Source organism: Aquarana catesbeiana, linkage group LG11 (genome assembly GCF_042186555.1).
Source record: "Aquarana catesbeiana isolate 2022-GZ linkage group LG11, ASM4218655v1, whole genome shotgun sequence".
NCBI classification, from domain to species: domain Eukaryota; kingdom Metazoa; phylum Chordata; class Amphibia; order Anura; family Ranidae; genus Aquarana; species Aquarana catesbeiana.
In genome coordinates this window covers 6,035,989-6,050,733 of record NC_133334.1, presented here as the reverse complement: position 1 = coordinate 6,050,733, position 14,745 = coordinate 6,035,989, and the positions used below count along the sequence as shown (strand labels likewise).

The 14,745-nt window shown below is 45.7% G+C and overlaps 1 protein-coding gene and 1 pseudogene across 1 annotated transcript in view; one reads left to right on the top strand and one right to left on the bottom strand.

The window, feature by feature from the left end:
• The window catches only part of TUB (TUB bipartite transcription factor), a 233,025-nt gene that overhangs the window by 135,421 nt on the left and 82,859 nt on the right, over positions 1 to 14,745 (bottom strand). The gene's annotated exons all lie outside the window — the stretch shown is intronic.
• LOC141113084 (U6 spliceosomal RNA) lies at positions 8,728 to 8,798 on the top strand (annotated as a pseudogene).

Here is a 14,745-nt window from a genome sequence, read left to right as displayed (position 1 = left end):
AGAGTGGAGGCTGGAGACAATGTGATCTGAGGAGCAGAGGCTGAAGACGATGTGGTCTGAGGAGCAGAGGCTGCTGGAGACATCATGATCTGAAGAGCAGAGGTTGGAGACAATGTGATCTGAGGAGCTGAGGCTGGGGACCATGTAATCTAAGGAGCAGAGGCTGGGGACAATGTGATCTGAGGAGCAGAGGCTGGAGACCATGTGATCTGAAGAGCGGAGGCTGGGGACCATGTGATCTGAAGAGCGGAGGCTGGGGACCATGTGATCTAAGGAGCAGAGGCTGGGGACAAAGTGTTCTGAGAAGCAGAGGCTGCAGATAATGTGATCTGAGTAGCAGAGGCTGGAGACATCATGATCTAAAGAGCAGAGGCTGCAGACAATGTGATCTGAGGAGCAGAGGCTGGAGACATCATGATCTGAATAGCAGAGGCTGCAGACAATGTGATATGAGGAGCAGAGGCTGGAGACATCATGATCTGAATAGCAGAGGCTGCAGACAATGTGATCTGAAGAGCATAGGCTGCAGACAGTGTGATCTGAGGAGCAGAGGCTGAAGACGATGTGGTCTGAGGAGCAGAGGCTGGAGACATCATGATCTGAAGAGCAGAGGCTTGAGACAATGTGATCTGAGGAACAGAGGCTGGAGACAATGTGATCTGAGGAACAGAGCCTGGAGACAATGTGATCCGAGGAGCAGAGTTTGGGGAAAAATGTTATCTGAGGAGCAGAGGCTGGAGATAACATGACCTGGAGAGGAAAGACTGAGAATATGTGATCTGAGGAGCTGAAGCTGGGACCATGTAATCTAAGGAGCAAAGGCCGGGGACCATGTGATCTGAGGAGCAGAGGCTGGAGACCATGTGATCTGAGGAGCAGAGGCTGGAGACCATGGAGCAGAGGCTGGAGACCATGTGATCTGAGGAGCAGAGGCTGGAGACCATGTGATCCGAGGAGCAGAGGCTGGGGATCATGTGATCCGAGGAGCAGAGGCTGGGGATCATGTGATCTGAGGAGCAGAGGCTGGAGACAACATGACCTGGAGAGAAGAGACTGTAGAAGATGTGATCTGAGGAGCTGAGGCTGGGGACCATGTGATCTGAGGAGCAGAGGCTGGAGACCATGTGATCTGAGGAGCAGAGGCTGGGGATCATGTGATCTGAGGAGCAGAGGCTGGGGATCATGTGATCTGAGGAGCAGAGGCTGGGGATCATGTGATCTGAGGAGCAGAGGCTGGAGACCATGTGATTTGAGGAGCAGAGGCTGGAGACCATGTGATCTGAGGAGCAGAGGCTGGGGATCATGTGATCTGAGGAGCAGAGGTGGTTTTGTACTGTGAGTAATGTAAGACTGGCAGACTCTGCAGCGAGGTGAGTGAGACACACTGAGGTAGAAGGCTTTGTACCCAACACTGCTCCTCTCATACATGCTACATCCTTGAGATCCGGATTCTCTGACTAAAACCTGTTGGTCCAGGCTTCACATCACCATGGAAACGGGTTACTAAGCCGCAGACCTGGCAGATATCAGTTCTGTACAGTCTTATTATCTTCTCGATATGAAAAGATATAACCCCCCCTCACACCTCCCCCACACAATGAGCGGTCCTCACCCCCAGTATTAACCTGCGGCACAGCAACATCTCAATATGTAAAAAGTCATATTTCATCTTTCCATTATTCATCTGCTGAGTCCATTTACTTCACATATAGAATGCCGAGCGGATGCCATCGCCGGATCTGACCGCACTTAGGCCACATGCACACCGCAGCTAAAAAAATATGTCTGCTTTACAGATGTTTGATGTTTTTGCACTCAGAAGTGTTTAGTGGAGTTTAGAGACAGAAAAAAACAAAAAAAACATAACTTGTGCGTTCAGAGAGGTGCGTCAGAGCAGGTGATGTCCCCTCACAGTCACACACTATTATTATTATACATTTATATAGCTCTGACATATACCGCAGCGCTGTACAGAGATCACTGAGCCAGTCACATCAGTCTCTGTACAGAGGAGCTTACACTCTAATGTCCCCTCCCCCCACAGTCACATCAGTCTCTGTACAGAGGAGCTTACACTCTAATGTCCCCTCCCCCACAGTCACATCAGTCTCTGTACAGAGGAGCTTACACTCTAATGTCCCCTCCCCCCACAGTCACATCAGTCTCTGTACAGAGGAGCTTACACTCTAATGTCCCCTCCCCCACAGTCACATCAGTCTCTGTACAGAGGAGCTTACACTCTAATGTCCCCTCCCCCCACAGTCACATCAGTCTCTATACAGAGGAGCTTACACTCTAATGTCCCCTCCCCCCACAGTCACATCAGTCTCTGTACAGAGGAGCTTACACTCTAATGTCCCCTCCCCCCCACAGTCACATCAGTCTCTATACAGAGGAGCTTACACTCTAATGTCCCCTCCCCCACAGTCACATCAGTCTCTATACAGAGGAGCTTACACTCTAATGTCCCCTCCCCCCACAGTCACCTCAGTCTCTGTACAGAGGAGCTTACACTCTAATGTCCCCTCCCCCCACAGTCACACACTATTATTATTATACATTTATATAGCTCTGACATATACCGCAGTGCTGTACAGAGATCACTGAGCCAATCACCTCAGTCTCTGTACAGAGGAGCTTACACTCTAATGTTCCCTCCCCCCACAGTCACATCAGTCTCTGTACAGAGGAGCTTACACTCTAATGTCCCCTCCCCCCCACAGTCACATCAGTCTCTGGACAGAGGAGCTTACACTCTAATGTCCCCTCCCCCCACAGTCACATCAGTCTCTGTACAGAGGAGCTTACACTCTAATGTCCCCTCCCCCACAGTCACATCAGTCTCTGTACCACAGGAGCTTACACTCTAATGTCCCCTCCCCCCCCACAGTCACATCAGTCTCTGTACAGAGGAGCTTACACTCTAATGTCCCCTCCCCCACAGTCACATCAGTCTCTGTACCAGAGGAGCTTACACTCTAATGTCCCCTCCCCCACAGTCACATCAGTCTCTGTACAGAAGAGCTTACACTCTAATGTCCCCTCCCCCACAGTCACATCAGTCTCTGTACCACAGGAGCTTACACTCTAATGTCCCCTCCCCCACAGTCACATCAGTCTCTGTACAGAGGAGCTTACACTCTAATGTCCCCTCCCCCCACAGTCACATCAGTCTCTGTACAGAGGAGCTTACACTCTAATGTCCCCTCCCCCACAGTCACATCAGTCTCTGTACAGAGGAGCTTACACTCTAATGTCCCCCTCCCCCCACAGTCACATCAGTCTCTGTACAGAGGAGCTTACACTCTAATGTCCCCTCCCCCACAGTCACATCAGTCTCTATGCAGAGGAGCTTACACTCTAATGTCCCCTCCCCCCACAGTCACATCAGTCTCTGTACAGAGGAGCTTACACTCTAATGTCCCCTCCCCCCACAGTCACATCAGTCTCTGTACAGAGGAGCTTACACTCTAATGTCCCCTCCCCCCCACAGTCACACACTATTATTATTATACATTTATATAGCTCTGACATATACCGCGGTGCTGTACAGAGATCTGTGGGTCAGTGCTGGCCTGCCTTCCTCATCTTACAGTAGATGGTATCATTGTACAAGGATCGGACTCCAGGTCACTTTATAGGGAATATCGTATTCTCTCTCAGGGACGGAAGTGGATACAGAAATGAAGGTCGCACAACATGTTTTCGACTCTCCAGGGGGAATATTGTACCGTACTGACGAATGTTAACTAAGGACCGGCCTATTTTTACAAGTTAAAATCATTTTTTTTTATTTTGCTAGAAAATTACTCAGAACCCCCAAACATTACATATTTTTTTTTCAGATACTCGCACATTTTTTAATTAAAAATAAGAGAACAGTAAAGTTAGACCAATTTTTTTATCTATATTGTAAAAGATAATGTTACGCCGAGTAAATTGATACCCAACATGTCACGCTTCAAAATTGCGCCCCCCGCTCGTGGAATGGCGACAAACTTTGACCCTTAAAAATCTCCTATAGGCAACTGTTAAAAATTTCTACAGGTTACCAGTTTAGAGTTACAGAGGAGGTCTGTGGCTAGAATTATTGCTCTCGCTCTAACAATCGCGGCGATACCTCACATGTGTGGTTTGAACACCGTTTTCATATGCGGGCGCGACTTACGTATGCTTCGCTTCTGCACACGAGCTTGGCGGGACGGGGCGCTTAAAGAAAAAATTCTTATTTATTTTACTTTTTATTTTTTTTATTTTTACACTGTCTTTTTAAAAAAAAAAAAAAAGTTGGGTCACTTTTATTCCTATTACAAGTAATGTAAACATCTTGTGTAATAGAAAAAAAGTATGACAGGTCCTCTTTAATGTGAGATTTGGGGGGTCAAAAAGACATCACATCTCACATTTACACTTGAAAGCAATAAAATAAAAAAAAAAAATAAAAAAGTTTTTTTTTTCTTCCAAGGAAAAAAAAAATTCCCCTTTAAGGCTTTTGGGCGGAAGTGAAGTTTGACATCGCTTCCGTCATCCAATGGTATGGAGCCGATCGGGGGGGCCATCAATCCCTCACTCGACTCCATGCCTCAGAGGGGAGAGGACCCGATCATCTCCGCCACTACCGCTGGCTCCGGTAAGCGGCGGAGACCACCGGGGAGCTGCGGCTCTCCCGCCTGCTGATAAAAGTGACCTCGCGGCGAATCCGCCGCAGAGACCACTTTTATCTGAAAGAGGACCGCCCGCTGTTTAAAAAGATAGCTGCCATGACCCCGGTACTCAACGTCAAACAGCCGCCATATAATGACGGGGGGCAGCCCCCCCCCCCCAAGTAGTTAATAGTGCCGATCGTCTGATATTTAACTTTCCTTTCGAATACGAAGACTGGCGTTCGGGCGCTCGGCTCGCAGTACTTGGCCGGGACCATACTCGGGGTAATTAGCAGTTCTTTGATGTCGGGAATAATGGCGTCATATAAATCTCGTCTTTCTGCTGGTGAAGAGGCAAAGTGGAGCTTGAGAGGGATCGATCATAGGCAACGGGATCGATCCACAGGGGGCAACCGGTTTCTTTTGTAGACATTAAAGTGGAGCGCTCACCAGTGCGCCTCAAGGTACGATCTGCGGTGCGCTGCAGTGACATTTATCGTGAGTGCAAACGCAATGTCATGGACAATACTAGGAGCGCGGCGGCGCACTTGGCGGCGTGTAATGTAAAAATGAAAACTTTCACTCTCGCTCATCCCTAAAATTGCATCCCTATCTAGGGGCCCATTCACACGGAACGCAGTGGGATGCAGTTGGCTGCATTTTGGATTACACTCCAACTGCATAGACAGTCCACAATCCAGGTAATCCTATGGACGTGCAGTAGTTCACATTTTTATGCACCGCAAAAGGCGCAAAAACGCATGCAAACGCACGCAAATTCACTGCAACACATCACAGTGCACAGAGAAAGACAGAAGGAAGGAAAGGACCTCACAGGACAAATGCAGATAGAAGAACGAGCATCAACTGCATGTAGGGTGCAAATCAAATGCTTGTAAGGGGGGGCGACCCGTCCATCGTGGGCCTCCCCTATCCACCGCCGCCCTCCCTATCCATGCGCCACCCCCTTTCAGGATTCCGGGAGCATGAATTCCTATGGCGGGGGTGGGGAGTGTTTTTTGAAGCACCTGATTAGAGCCGGAGGCTCCAATAAGCTTCAAAATAGGGGTGCGTCTGCGTCTGGAGCCCACTTATTTGTGTTGCAACAGCGAATGATAAATATTATCACTGATAATCAATCATAATCACTGATCCTCCTCCCGGCCAATCCGGATTTGGGTCTAATACCCGTTACCCGATTGGCTGAAAGGACAGCCGATCCTATTGGAGGCCTAGGAGGAGGGGAGGAGACGTGCGGTGGAAGCGAGGAGGAGGAGACACAGGGGCCATCTTTAATATCAATTGGACGCTGGGCAAACATTTTCTTGGGCCCTCCCGAATCCATTTATCAACTATTTGTGGGCAGTGGGGGGCTCAAGGGGAAGCTGCCTTGGGCCTCACAACAATGACTGGGCCCGGGGCAGCTGCCCCTTTTGCCCTGTGTTAAAGACGGCCCTGGAGGAGACACAGGAGCCGCTGCCCAATGCCTGATGTCCGCCGATGCTCCAATCCCAGCCACTGCCCAATGTGCCCGCCATATGCACCATCCCCGCTGCTGCCCAATGTGCCCACCGATGCCCTTTGTGCCTGCGCCTGCCTGATCCCCACCGCCTAGATGGGGTAAGTGCCGGTGGACTGGCAGACAGTGAGGGGGGGGTGCGGCGGTTTGAGGTGCCACGTGGTGGGGGGGGTGGTTGTTTGCAGCCCGCCCCCCCCCAAACAAAAAAACACCAGCCGCCACTGTGCTTGTATATGTGCAAGGAAAAAACGCACAGTAGATGTTCAGTTTCTAGTGTGAATGGGCCCCAAACGTTCTGTGAATGCGCACTTTTTTTCTGCTTTTTTTTTGCATGTTTTTGCCCTATAGGCATAAGGCAGCCCATTCATATGAATAGACCCCCCTATATGGCAAAAAAAAAACACGCCAAAGAAGCTCCTGTACTTTTTTGGGTGTTGGGCTTTGCACTCTTTGGCGTGTTTATTGCACATTTTAACACGTGTGATTGTCGTGTCTAAGGTGGCATGAACAATGAATAACAGCGAGTCCTCGCTTCGGCAGGACATATCCAGTTGCAGACTCCGAGGGTGCCAGACACGCCCCCAAAAAATCATTGTACACAGGGCATGTCTGGTACATCCAGTCCTCCTGCCCTGCTGCCGGGACAAGTTAAAAACAGGTATTTTTGCTAGAAAATTACTTAGAAAACCCCCCCCCAACATTATTTTTTTTTCTAACACCCTAGAGAAAAAAATGGCGGTCGTTGCAATACTTTCTATCACACCGTATTTGCGTAGCGGTCTTACAAGCGCACTTTTTTTTGGAAAAAATACACTCTTTTGAATTAAAAAATAAGACACCAGTAAAGTTAGCCCAATTTTTTTATTCTATATTGTGAAAGATAATGTTACGCCGAGTAAATTGATACCCAACATGTCACGCTTCAAAATTGCGCCACCGCTCGTGGAATGGCGACAAGCTTTTACCCTTAAAAATCTCCATAGGCGATGTTTAAAAAATACTAATGCCCTGTACACACGGTCGGACTTTGTTCGGACATTCCGACAACAAAATCCATGGATTTTTTCCGACGGATGTTGGCTCAAACTTGTCTTGCATACACACGGTCACACAAAGTTGTCGGAAAATCCGATCGTTCTAAACGCGGTGACGTAAAACACGTACGTCGGGACTATAAACGGGGCAGTGGCCAATAGCTTTCATCTCTTTATTTATTCTGAGCATGCGTGGCACTTTGTCCGTCGGATTTGTGTACACATGATCGGAATTTCCGACAACGGATTTTGTTGTCGGAAAATTTTATCTCCTGCTGTCCAACTTTGTGTGTCGGAAAATCCGATGGAAAATGTCCGATGGAGCCCACACACGGTCGGAATTTCCGACAACACGCTCCGATCGGACATTTTCCATCGGAAAATCCGACCGTGTGTACGGGGCATAATGGTTGCGTGTTGTGAGTTACAGAGGAGGTCTAGGGCTAGAATTATTGCTCTCGCTCTACCGATCGCAGCAATACCTCACATGTGTGGTTTGAACACCGTTTTCATATGCGGGCGCTACTCACGTGTGCGTTCGCTTCTGCGCGCAAGCTCGGCGGGACGGGGCGCGTTTAAAATTTTAACATTTTTTTTTCTTATTTATTTTACTTTTTACATTTTTACACTGTTCTTTAAAAAAAAAAAAAAGTGTCACTTTTATTGCTATTACAAGGGATGTAAACATCCCTTGTAATAGAAAAAAAGCATGACGGGACCTCTTAAATATGAGATCTGGGGGGTCAAAAAGAAGACCTCAGATTTCATATTTACACTAAAATGCAATAAAAAAAAATAATTAAATGTCATTTGAAGAAAAAAAAAATGTCCCTTTAAGAGCTATGGGCGGAAGTGACGTTTTGACGCCGCAAAATAGGGGATATATTTATGGCATTTTTATTATAATTTTTTTTTTATAAACTAGTAATGGCGGCGATCAGTGATTTTAAGCGGGACTGTGACACTGCGGCGAACATATCGGACACTTTTGACACTTTTTTGCAACTAGTGACATTCATACAGCGATCAGAGCTATAAAAATGCATTGATTACTGTATAAATGACACTGGCAGGGAAGGGGGTTAACACTAGGGGGCAATCAAGGGGTTAAATGTGTTCCTTGGGAGGTGTTTCTAACTGTGGGGGGAGGGGCTGACTGGGAGTACAGAGAGATCGCTGTTCCTGATCACTAGGAACAGACAATCACTCTGTACTCCCCTGACAGAATGGGGATCTCTCTGTTTACATTGACAGATCCCCGTTCCGGCTCTCTGTGGAGCGATCACGGGTGGCCGGTGGACATCGCGGGTGGCTGGCGGACATCGCGGCTGCCGGCCACGCGCATCAGCTCCCCTGCCGTGCGGCGGGGCGGGCGCGACGCGCGCCTGCTATAGCTATTAAAGGGACCAACGTACAGCTACGGCGATTTGCAGGAACGAGCCGACCTGCCGCAGTATAATGATGGCGGCTGGTCGGCAAGCGGTTAAGCGATGTCGCAGAATAAACCGGCTCATTGCAGAACAGGTGTGAGAGCCGAAGTGGCTATACTAAAAAATTGGAAGGATACAGAGAGGATTAGCAATGGCCCCTGGGCAAGGACGAATGGCGGCGAGACACGCCTTGAACGCACGCAATAACATGCATTTTTGCAATGCGTTCCCGGGGACGCTTAGGCGTGAATGGAGTCTAAGATCTAAGAGCTCATTCACACCAGGTGCTGGGCGGCTATTCCAGCGCAATCCCACTGCAAAAAAAGGCGAAATGCCGCGTCTCCTGTATGGCCGGCTCAGCTCACCGCAATCTAGGAAAAGATAGAAAAATTGCACTCTATGGGTCGATCGCATGGCCTGTGACAGACGCTCGTCAAGCTCCAGTTTGCCTCTTCACCAGCAGAAAGACGAGACTATATGAAAACGCCATTATCCCGACATCAAAGCGCAGAACTGCAGATTACCCCGAGGATGATCCCAGCCAAGTACTGGGAGACGAGCGTCCGCAGACCGATCTTTTCATATCCTAAGGAAAGTGAAACACGAGACGATCGGCTCTATTACCATTCCCTGTACATTAAGCTGTAATTGGCGTACTTTTTTTCTTTTGCGCAGTGCGAGGCAATCCATCGCCGCGCAGTGGCCAGTAGAACTAAATGAAATGCTACTGTGTGTGATTTCAATAAAGTTTGTTTAAAAAAGTGAACAGATCGCGGCACATCGGCACTGCGATTATCCCGCCACATCGGACCGAACGTCAGCCGCTGCGTTGTAACGCGGGGGTTGGTGTGAACAGACCCTAAAAAAAAAAAAAAGAGAAGAATGCTGATCCACTCCAGAGATTTAATTGTAACAAATCACAATGGTTCAAATACAAAGTATCAAATAAAAGTGCAAAAATCTATACAAAAGGACAGACCAGACACATAAAGCGCACACGGGTCTTCCCCCTCATTCAAAGCACGTTCGCTTTATATAGTAAAGATAATTCGATCAGAACCCGTCCTTCCCGTGCCCAGGATACAGAACATCAGATCATTCAAAGTAAAACCCCAACCAGAAATAACAAGATTAAAAATGAATAACCAAATAAACAATAAAAATAAAACAAATGCTGCAATATTCACCCCCAATGCTGAGATTTCCCGGCGGTACTTTTTTAGTCTGCCACTAGATGTCCTCAGTTTTATGGCAAGCCTCATGTATCCCACTTCCTCTGAATCCAGGTCATCCTGGACCCCCCTCCCCCCCCCAGCCTGTGATTGGACAGTGAAAGGTGAAGCAGCGCAGTGTTGAGCTCCTCTCTCTCTGTCATGCCGCACTGCACTGCTCTGCTCATACACTGATTGGCTCCTTGTGCTGCTTCTTCCTCTTACACTCCAGCCCTGCTGTACAGGGACAACAAAAGGCCGACACCCGGTCACATTTGGTGACTTGCAGTGCTTGTATTTAAAAAGAAAGAAATAACTGATGTACTAATAATCAAAGAGCTGCAATACGGCTAGGTTCCACGCTTGTGCAGGAGGGGGCAGGACAGCGGGTGAATTGCACCTGTTCCTGAACCCGCAACCACCTGCAGCCAAAGTGTGCTGCTCCGCTGCAGGCACCCGGGTCTGTTATTCATTCTTAATGACACCCCACACACCTGAAACCGCAGCGCGCGTTTTTTTCTTTTTTGCGTGTTTTTCACGTGGTAATGTGCGCCACGCATAGGATAGCCCATTCATTGCATGACAAACGCCCCAAAGAACCTCCTCGTGGTAAGTTTGTCTTGTGGCAAGTCCATGCACGCAACCTGCACTTGGGGTGCCATTAAAATTGAATGGGCTTCATGTTTTACAAGTCACAGACTTTATCCGCAAAAAACCTGCCCGAATATCAGATCTCCAACGTCTTTGATCGACAAACTACTCAACGGGCAAAAAATACTCGATCACTGACCTCTACAGACCACTCTTTGTTTACAAAGCCTCTACACCTCACATCTGTATAATCTTGGAGTAAAGACTGTTCTGGAGAGGACATCCTGGATAATATCCTCGAAGGGGACAGGTGATAAATAAATCCTGGAGGGAAACTCAGTTCAAGTTCCTACATAGAGCTTGTTCCTTTTATCACCAAACACTCTACACCTCCGGGGGCACCTCGTACTTGGTGCTTGGCCTCGAGACCATCTTTACTTTGGACATGTTCAGCCATCTCCGACTACTGGGATCGAGTCCTGTCATTTATCTTTAGAGTAACCAACTACCAACTACCCAAGGACCCCTTTCCTCTACCGTTCGGATGTCCAAAAACGTGGAACCTCTCCGATGGACTTAAAACCTCGAAGCTCCAGGACAACCACCGGTGGACTCTCATATGTCTCCTAGTCGCTCGCAGAAACATCTTTAAGCATTGGGTCTCTGCAACAACGCCCACCATCTCAGGAAATCAAGAGAGACCTTAAAACACTTGTATTCAGAGAAAAACTGGACACCACAATCAATATCAAAACGCTTTGAATTCAGATGGAGCTCCTTCATTCATAAGAGTTTGACGACATCTGAGAAATCATCACTCCATTTATTTTGGCACCTATTTTGGCCAATTCCCCAAAATCAATCAATTGATCAGCAAGTTTTTGGTATCTATTAGGTGACTTGATCACCCATTCATATATCGGTTTACCATTAAATGTTACTGACCATCATTTGAACTCCTGGCCACCCGGCAAACTCGGGAGGCTATTGGTTCATCATGGTATCCTCTCTTCACTTCTCCTCGTCCTTCTATTCTCTTCTATTCTATACTTTCTTTTAACCCCCCTATACTTTATGTTCTGATATTTGTAACAACATTCCGACAGTTACGTGATCTCGACAATACTTAAGGGCCTGCGGCCCCCTGTTTCTTTAACTTTGTCAGAAATTAGTAAAAGAAAAGTCATATTTTGCATATGCAGAGTTACTGCGTATGTAAAATAAAATAACAAATTCATTAATTGCAGAGATATAGGCCACAGATGGGTGGTACCGGTATATTTAAAGGAGGGGTCTGGGCAGGTCCAACCCAAAAAGTGGGGATGATCTGCACATGCCGACACTGAAAGTGGGCAGACAAATGCAGACTGTGGGCGGGGTTAACATCGTTCCCTGGAGACAGGATCATAAGGTTGGTGAGTTTGTGATTGTGTGGAAAGCAGGAGTAGGTATGGCGCTGCCCTTATGGGATGAAATTTTCCGTGGTGGAAAGTTTGTGATTGTCTATGGATCCTTTTAGACACGTGCAATTTGTTTCGTTCCAAATTAGTTTTTTAAAGAATTTCGACAAATTTGTTAATTCTGATATATCTGAATTAACGAAAACCCGTTTATCGAATTTTTCCGAATATTCGTAAGTTCGAATATTTGAACATTCGTAAATTTGTACATTCATAAATTCATACATTTGTACATTCACACATTCGTAAATTCATACATTCGCAAATTCGTAAATTCATACATTCGCACATTCGCACATTCGTAAATTCGTAAATTCACACATTCGTAAATTCATACATTCGCACATTCGTAAATTCGTACATTCGCACATTCGTAAATTCACACATTCGTAAATTCATACATTCGCACATTCGTAAATTCGTACATTCGCACATTCGTAAATTCGTACATTCGCACATTCGCACATTCGTACATTCGTAAATTCACACATTCGTAAATTCGTACATTCGCACATTCGTAAATTCATACATTCGCACATTCGTAAATTCATACATTCGCACATTCGTAAATTCATACATTCGCACATTCGTAAATTTGTAAATTCGCACATTCGTAAATTCATACATTCCCACATTCGTAAATTCATACATTCGCACATTCGTAAATTCATACATTCGCACATTCGTAAATTCGTAAATTCGCACATTCGTAAATTCGCACATTCGTAAATTCATACATTCCCACATTCGTAAATTCATACATTCGCACATTCGTAAATTTGTAAATTCGCACATTCGTAAATTCATACATTCCCACATTCGTAAATTCGTACATTCGCACATTCGTAAATTCATACATTCGCACATTCGTAAATTCATACATTCGCACATTCGTAAATTCATACATTCGCACATTCGTAAATTTGTAAATTCGCACATTCGTAAATTCATACATTCCCACATTCGTAAATTCGTACATTCGCACATTCGTAAATTCATACATTCGCACATTCGTAAATTCGTAAATTCGCACATTCGTAAATTCGTAAATTCGCACATTCGTAAATTCATACATTCCCACATTCGTAAATTCGTACATTTGTAAATTCAGAAATCTGAACTAATAATTACCTAATAATAACTTAACTATTACCAACTATTAAATTATAGGTATTGTAATTTCCTTTCAAATTTGTCTGTTAGTGAACGTAACAAATACAAATTTATCCAAAGTTACGAATTATCCGAAAAAACGAATGCCACATCTAAACGAATGTAATGTAATGAATTAATAATAATAAATAACAATAATAATATAAACTTTTTATTATTTATTATTAATTTGTTCTGTTCCATTTGTTTAGATGTGACATTCGTTATTTCGGATAATTCGTAACTTTGGATAAATTCGTATTTGTTACATTCACTAACAGCCACATTTGAAAGGAAATTACAACACCTATACCTAATTTAATAGTTACTATTTCAGATTTTCAAATTTTCGGATTTTCGAATTTACGAATGTACGGATTTACGAATATATGAATTTTCGAATTTACAAATGTACGAATTTATGAATGTACGAATTTACGAATTTACAAATCTACGAATTTACGAATGTACGAATTTACGAATGTACGAATTTACAAATGTACGAATGTACGAGTTTACGAACTTACGAATGTATGAATTGCGATCATAACTAATGACCCGAAAAAAAAAAAAAAATGAATGAAGCGAAAACTAACACATTTTTTGGCAGTGCACATGTCTCCAGCTCGCTATGGCTGTGTGAATACAATAGCCATCAATGGTGAGTTCTCCATCCACGAATACTGATTCCTCTCTTCCTTCCTACTCGGATGAACTGACCATGTTCATTCTGGCCTTAGTATCACTGCTTAGATGACGACTGTCCCGGATTTACAGGGACGGCCCCACCTCTTGGCCCTCATTCCAAGTGATAGCCTGTCCAGGGCCATGTCCCGGAATCACAGCTTTGACCTTATTAAAGTTACTGCAGATGCAAAATAAAATTACAAAGGAATTAATTGCAGGGATATAGGCCACAGGTGGGTCGAACCTGTATATTTAAAGGAGGAGTCTGGGCAGGTCCAACCCAAAAAGTGGGCATGATCTGCACATGCCGACACTGAATGTGGGCAGACAAATCGTGGGTGGGGTTAACAGCGCCCCCAGAAGGAATCTACTGATTCCTCTCTTTCTTTCTGTTCAGCTGAACTGGAATAATGCTGTACATGTGCATTCTAGTCTTAGTATCACTGCTTAGATGCCAATTGTCCCGGATTTACAGGGACGGTCCCGCATCTTTTATTATTATTATTATTAGACAATATTTATATAGCGCCAACAGTTTGCGCAGCGCTTAACAAAATGAAGGCAGATATTACAGTTACAATACGATTTGGTACAAGAGGAATCAGAGGGCCCTGCTCGTTAGAGCTCACAATCTAATGCCCCGTACATGCAATCGGATTTTCCGACAACCAATGTTGGATGTGAGCTTGTTGGCGGAAAGTCCGACCGTGTGTGCGCTCCATCGGACATTTGCTGTTGGACTTTCCGCCAACAAATGTTGACTAGCAGGTTCTCAAATTTTCCGCCAACAAAACTTTGTTGTCGGAATTTCCGATCGTGTGTGTACACAAGCCCGACGCACAAAAGTTCACGCAATGCTCGGAATCCAGCAGAAGGAGCCGCGCTGGCTATTGAACTTCCTCTTTCTCGGCGCGTCGCACGTCTTGTACGTCACCGCGTTCCCACGTTCGTAATCGTTGGCCAACATTTGTGTGACCGTGTGTGTGCAAGACAAGTTGGAGCCAACATCCTTCCAACA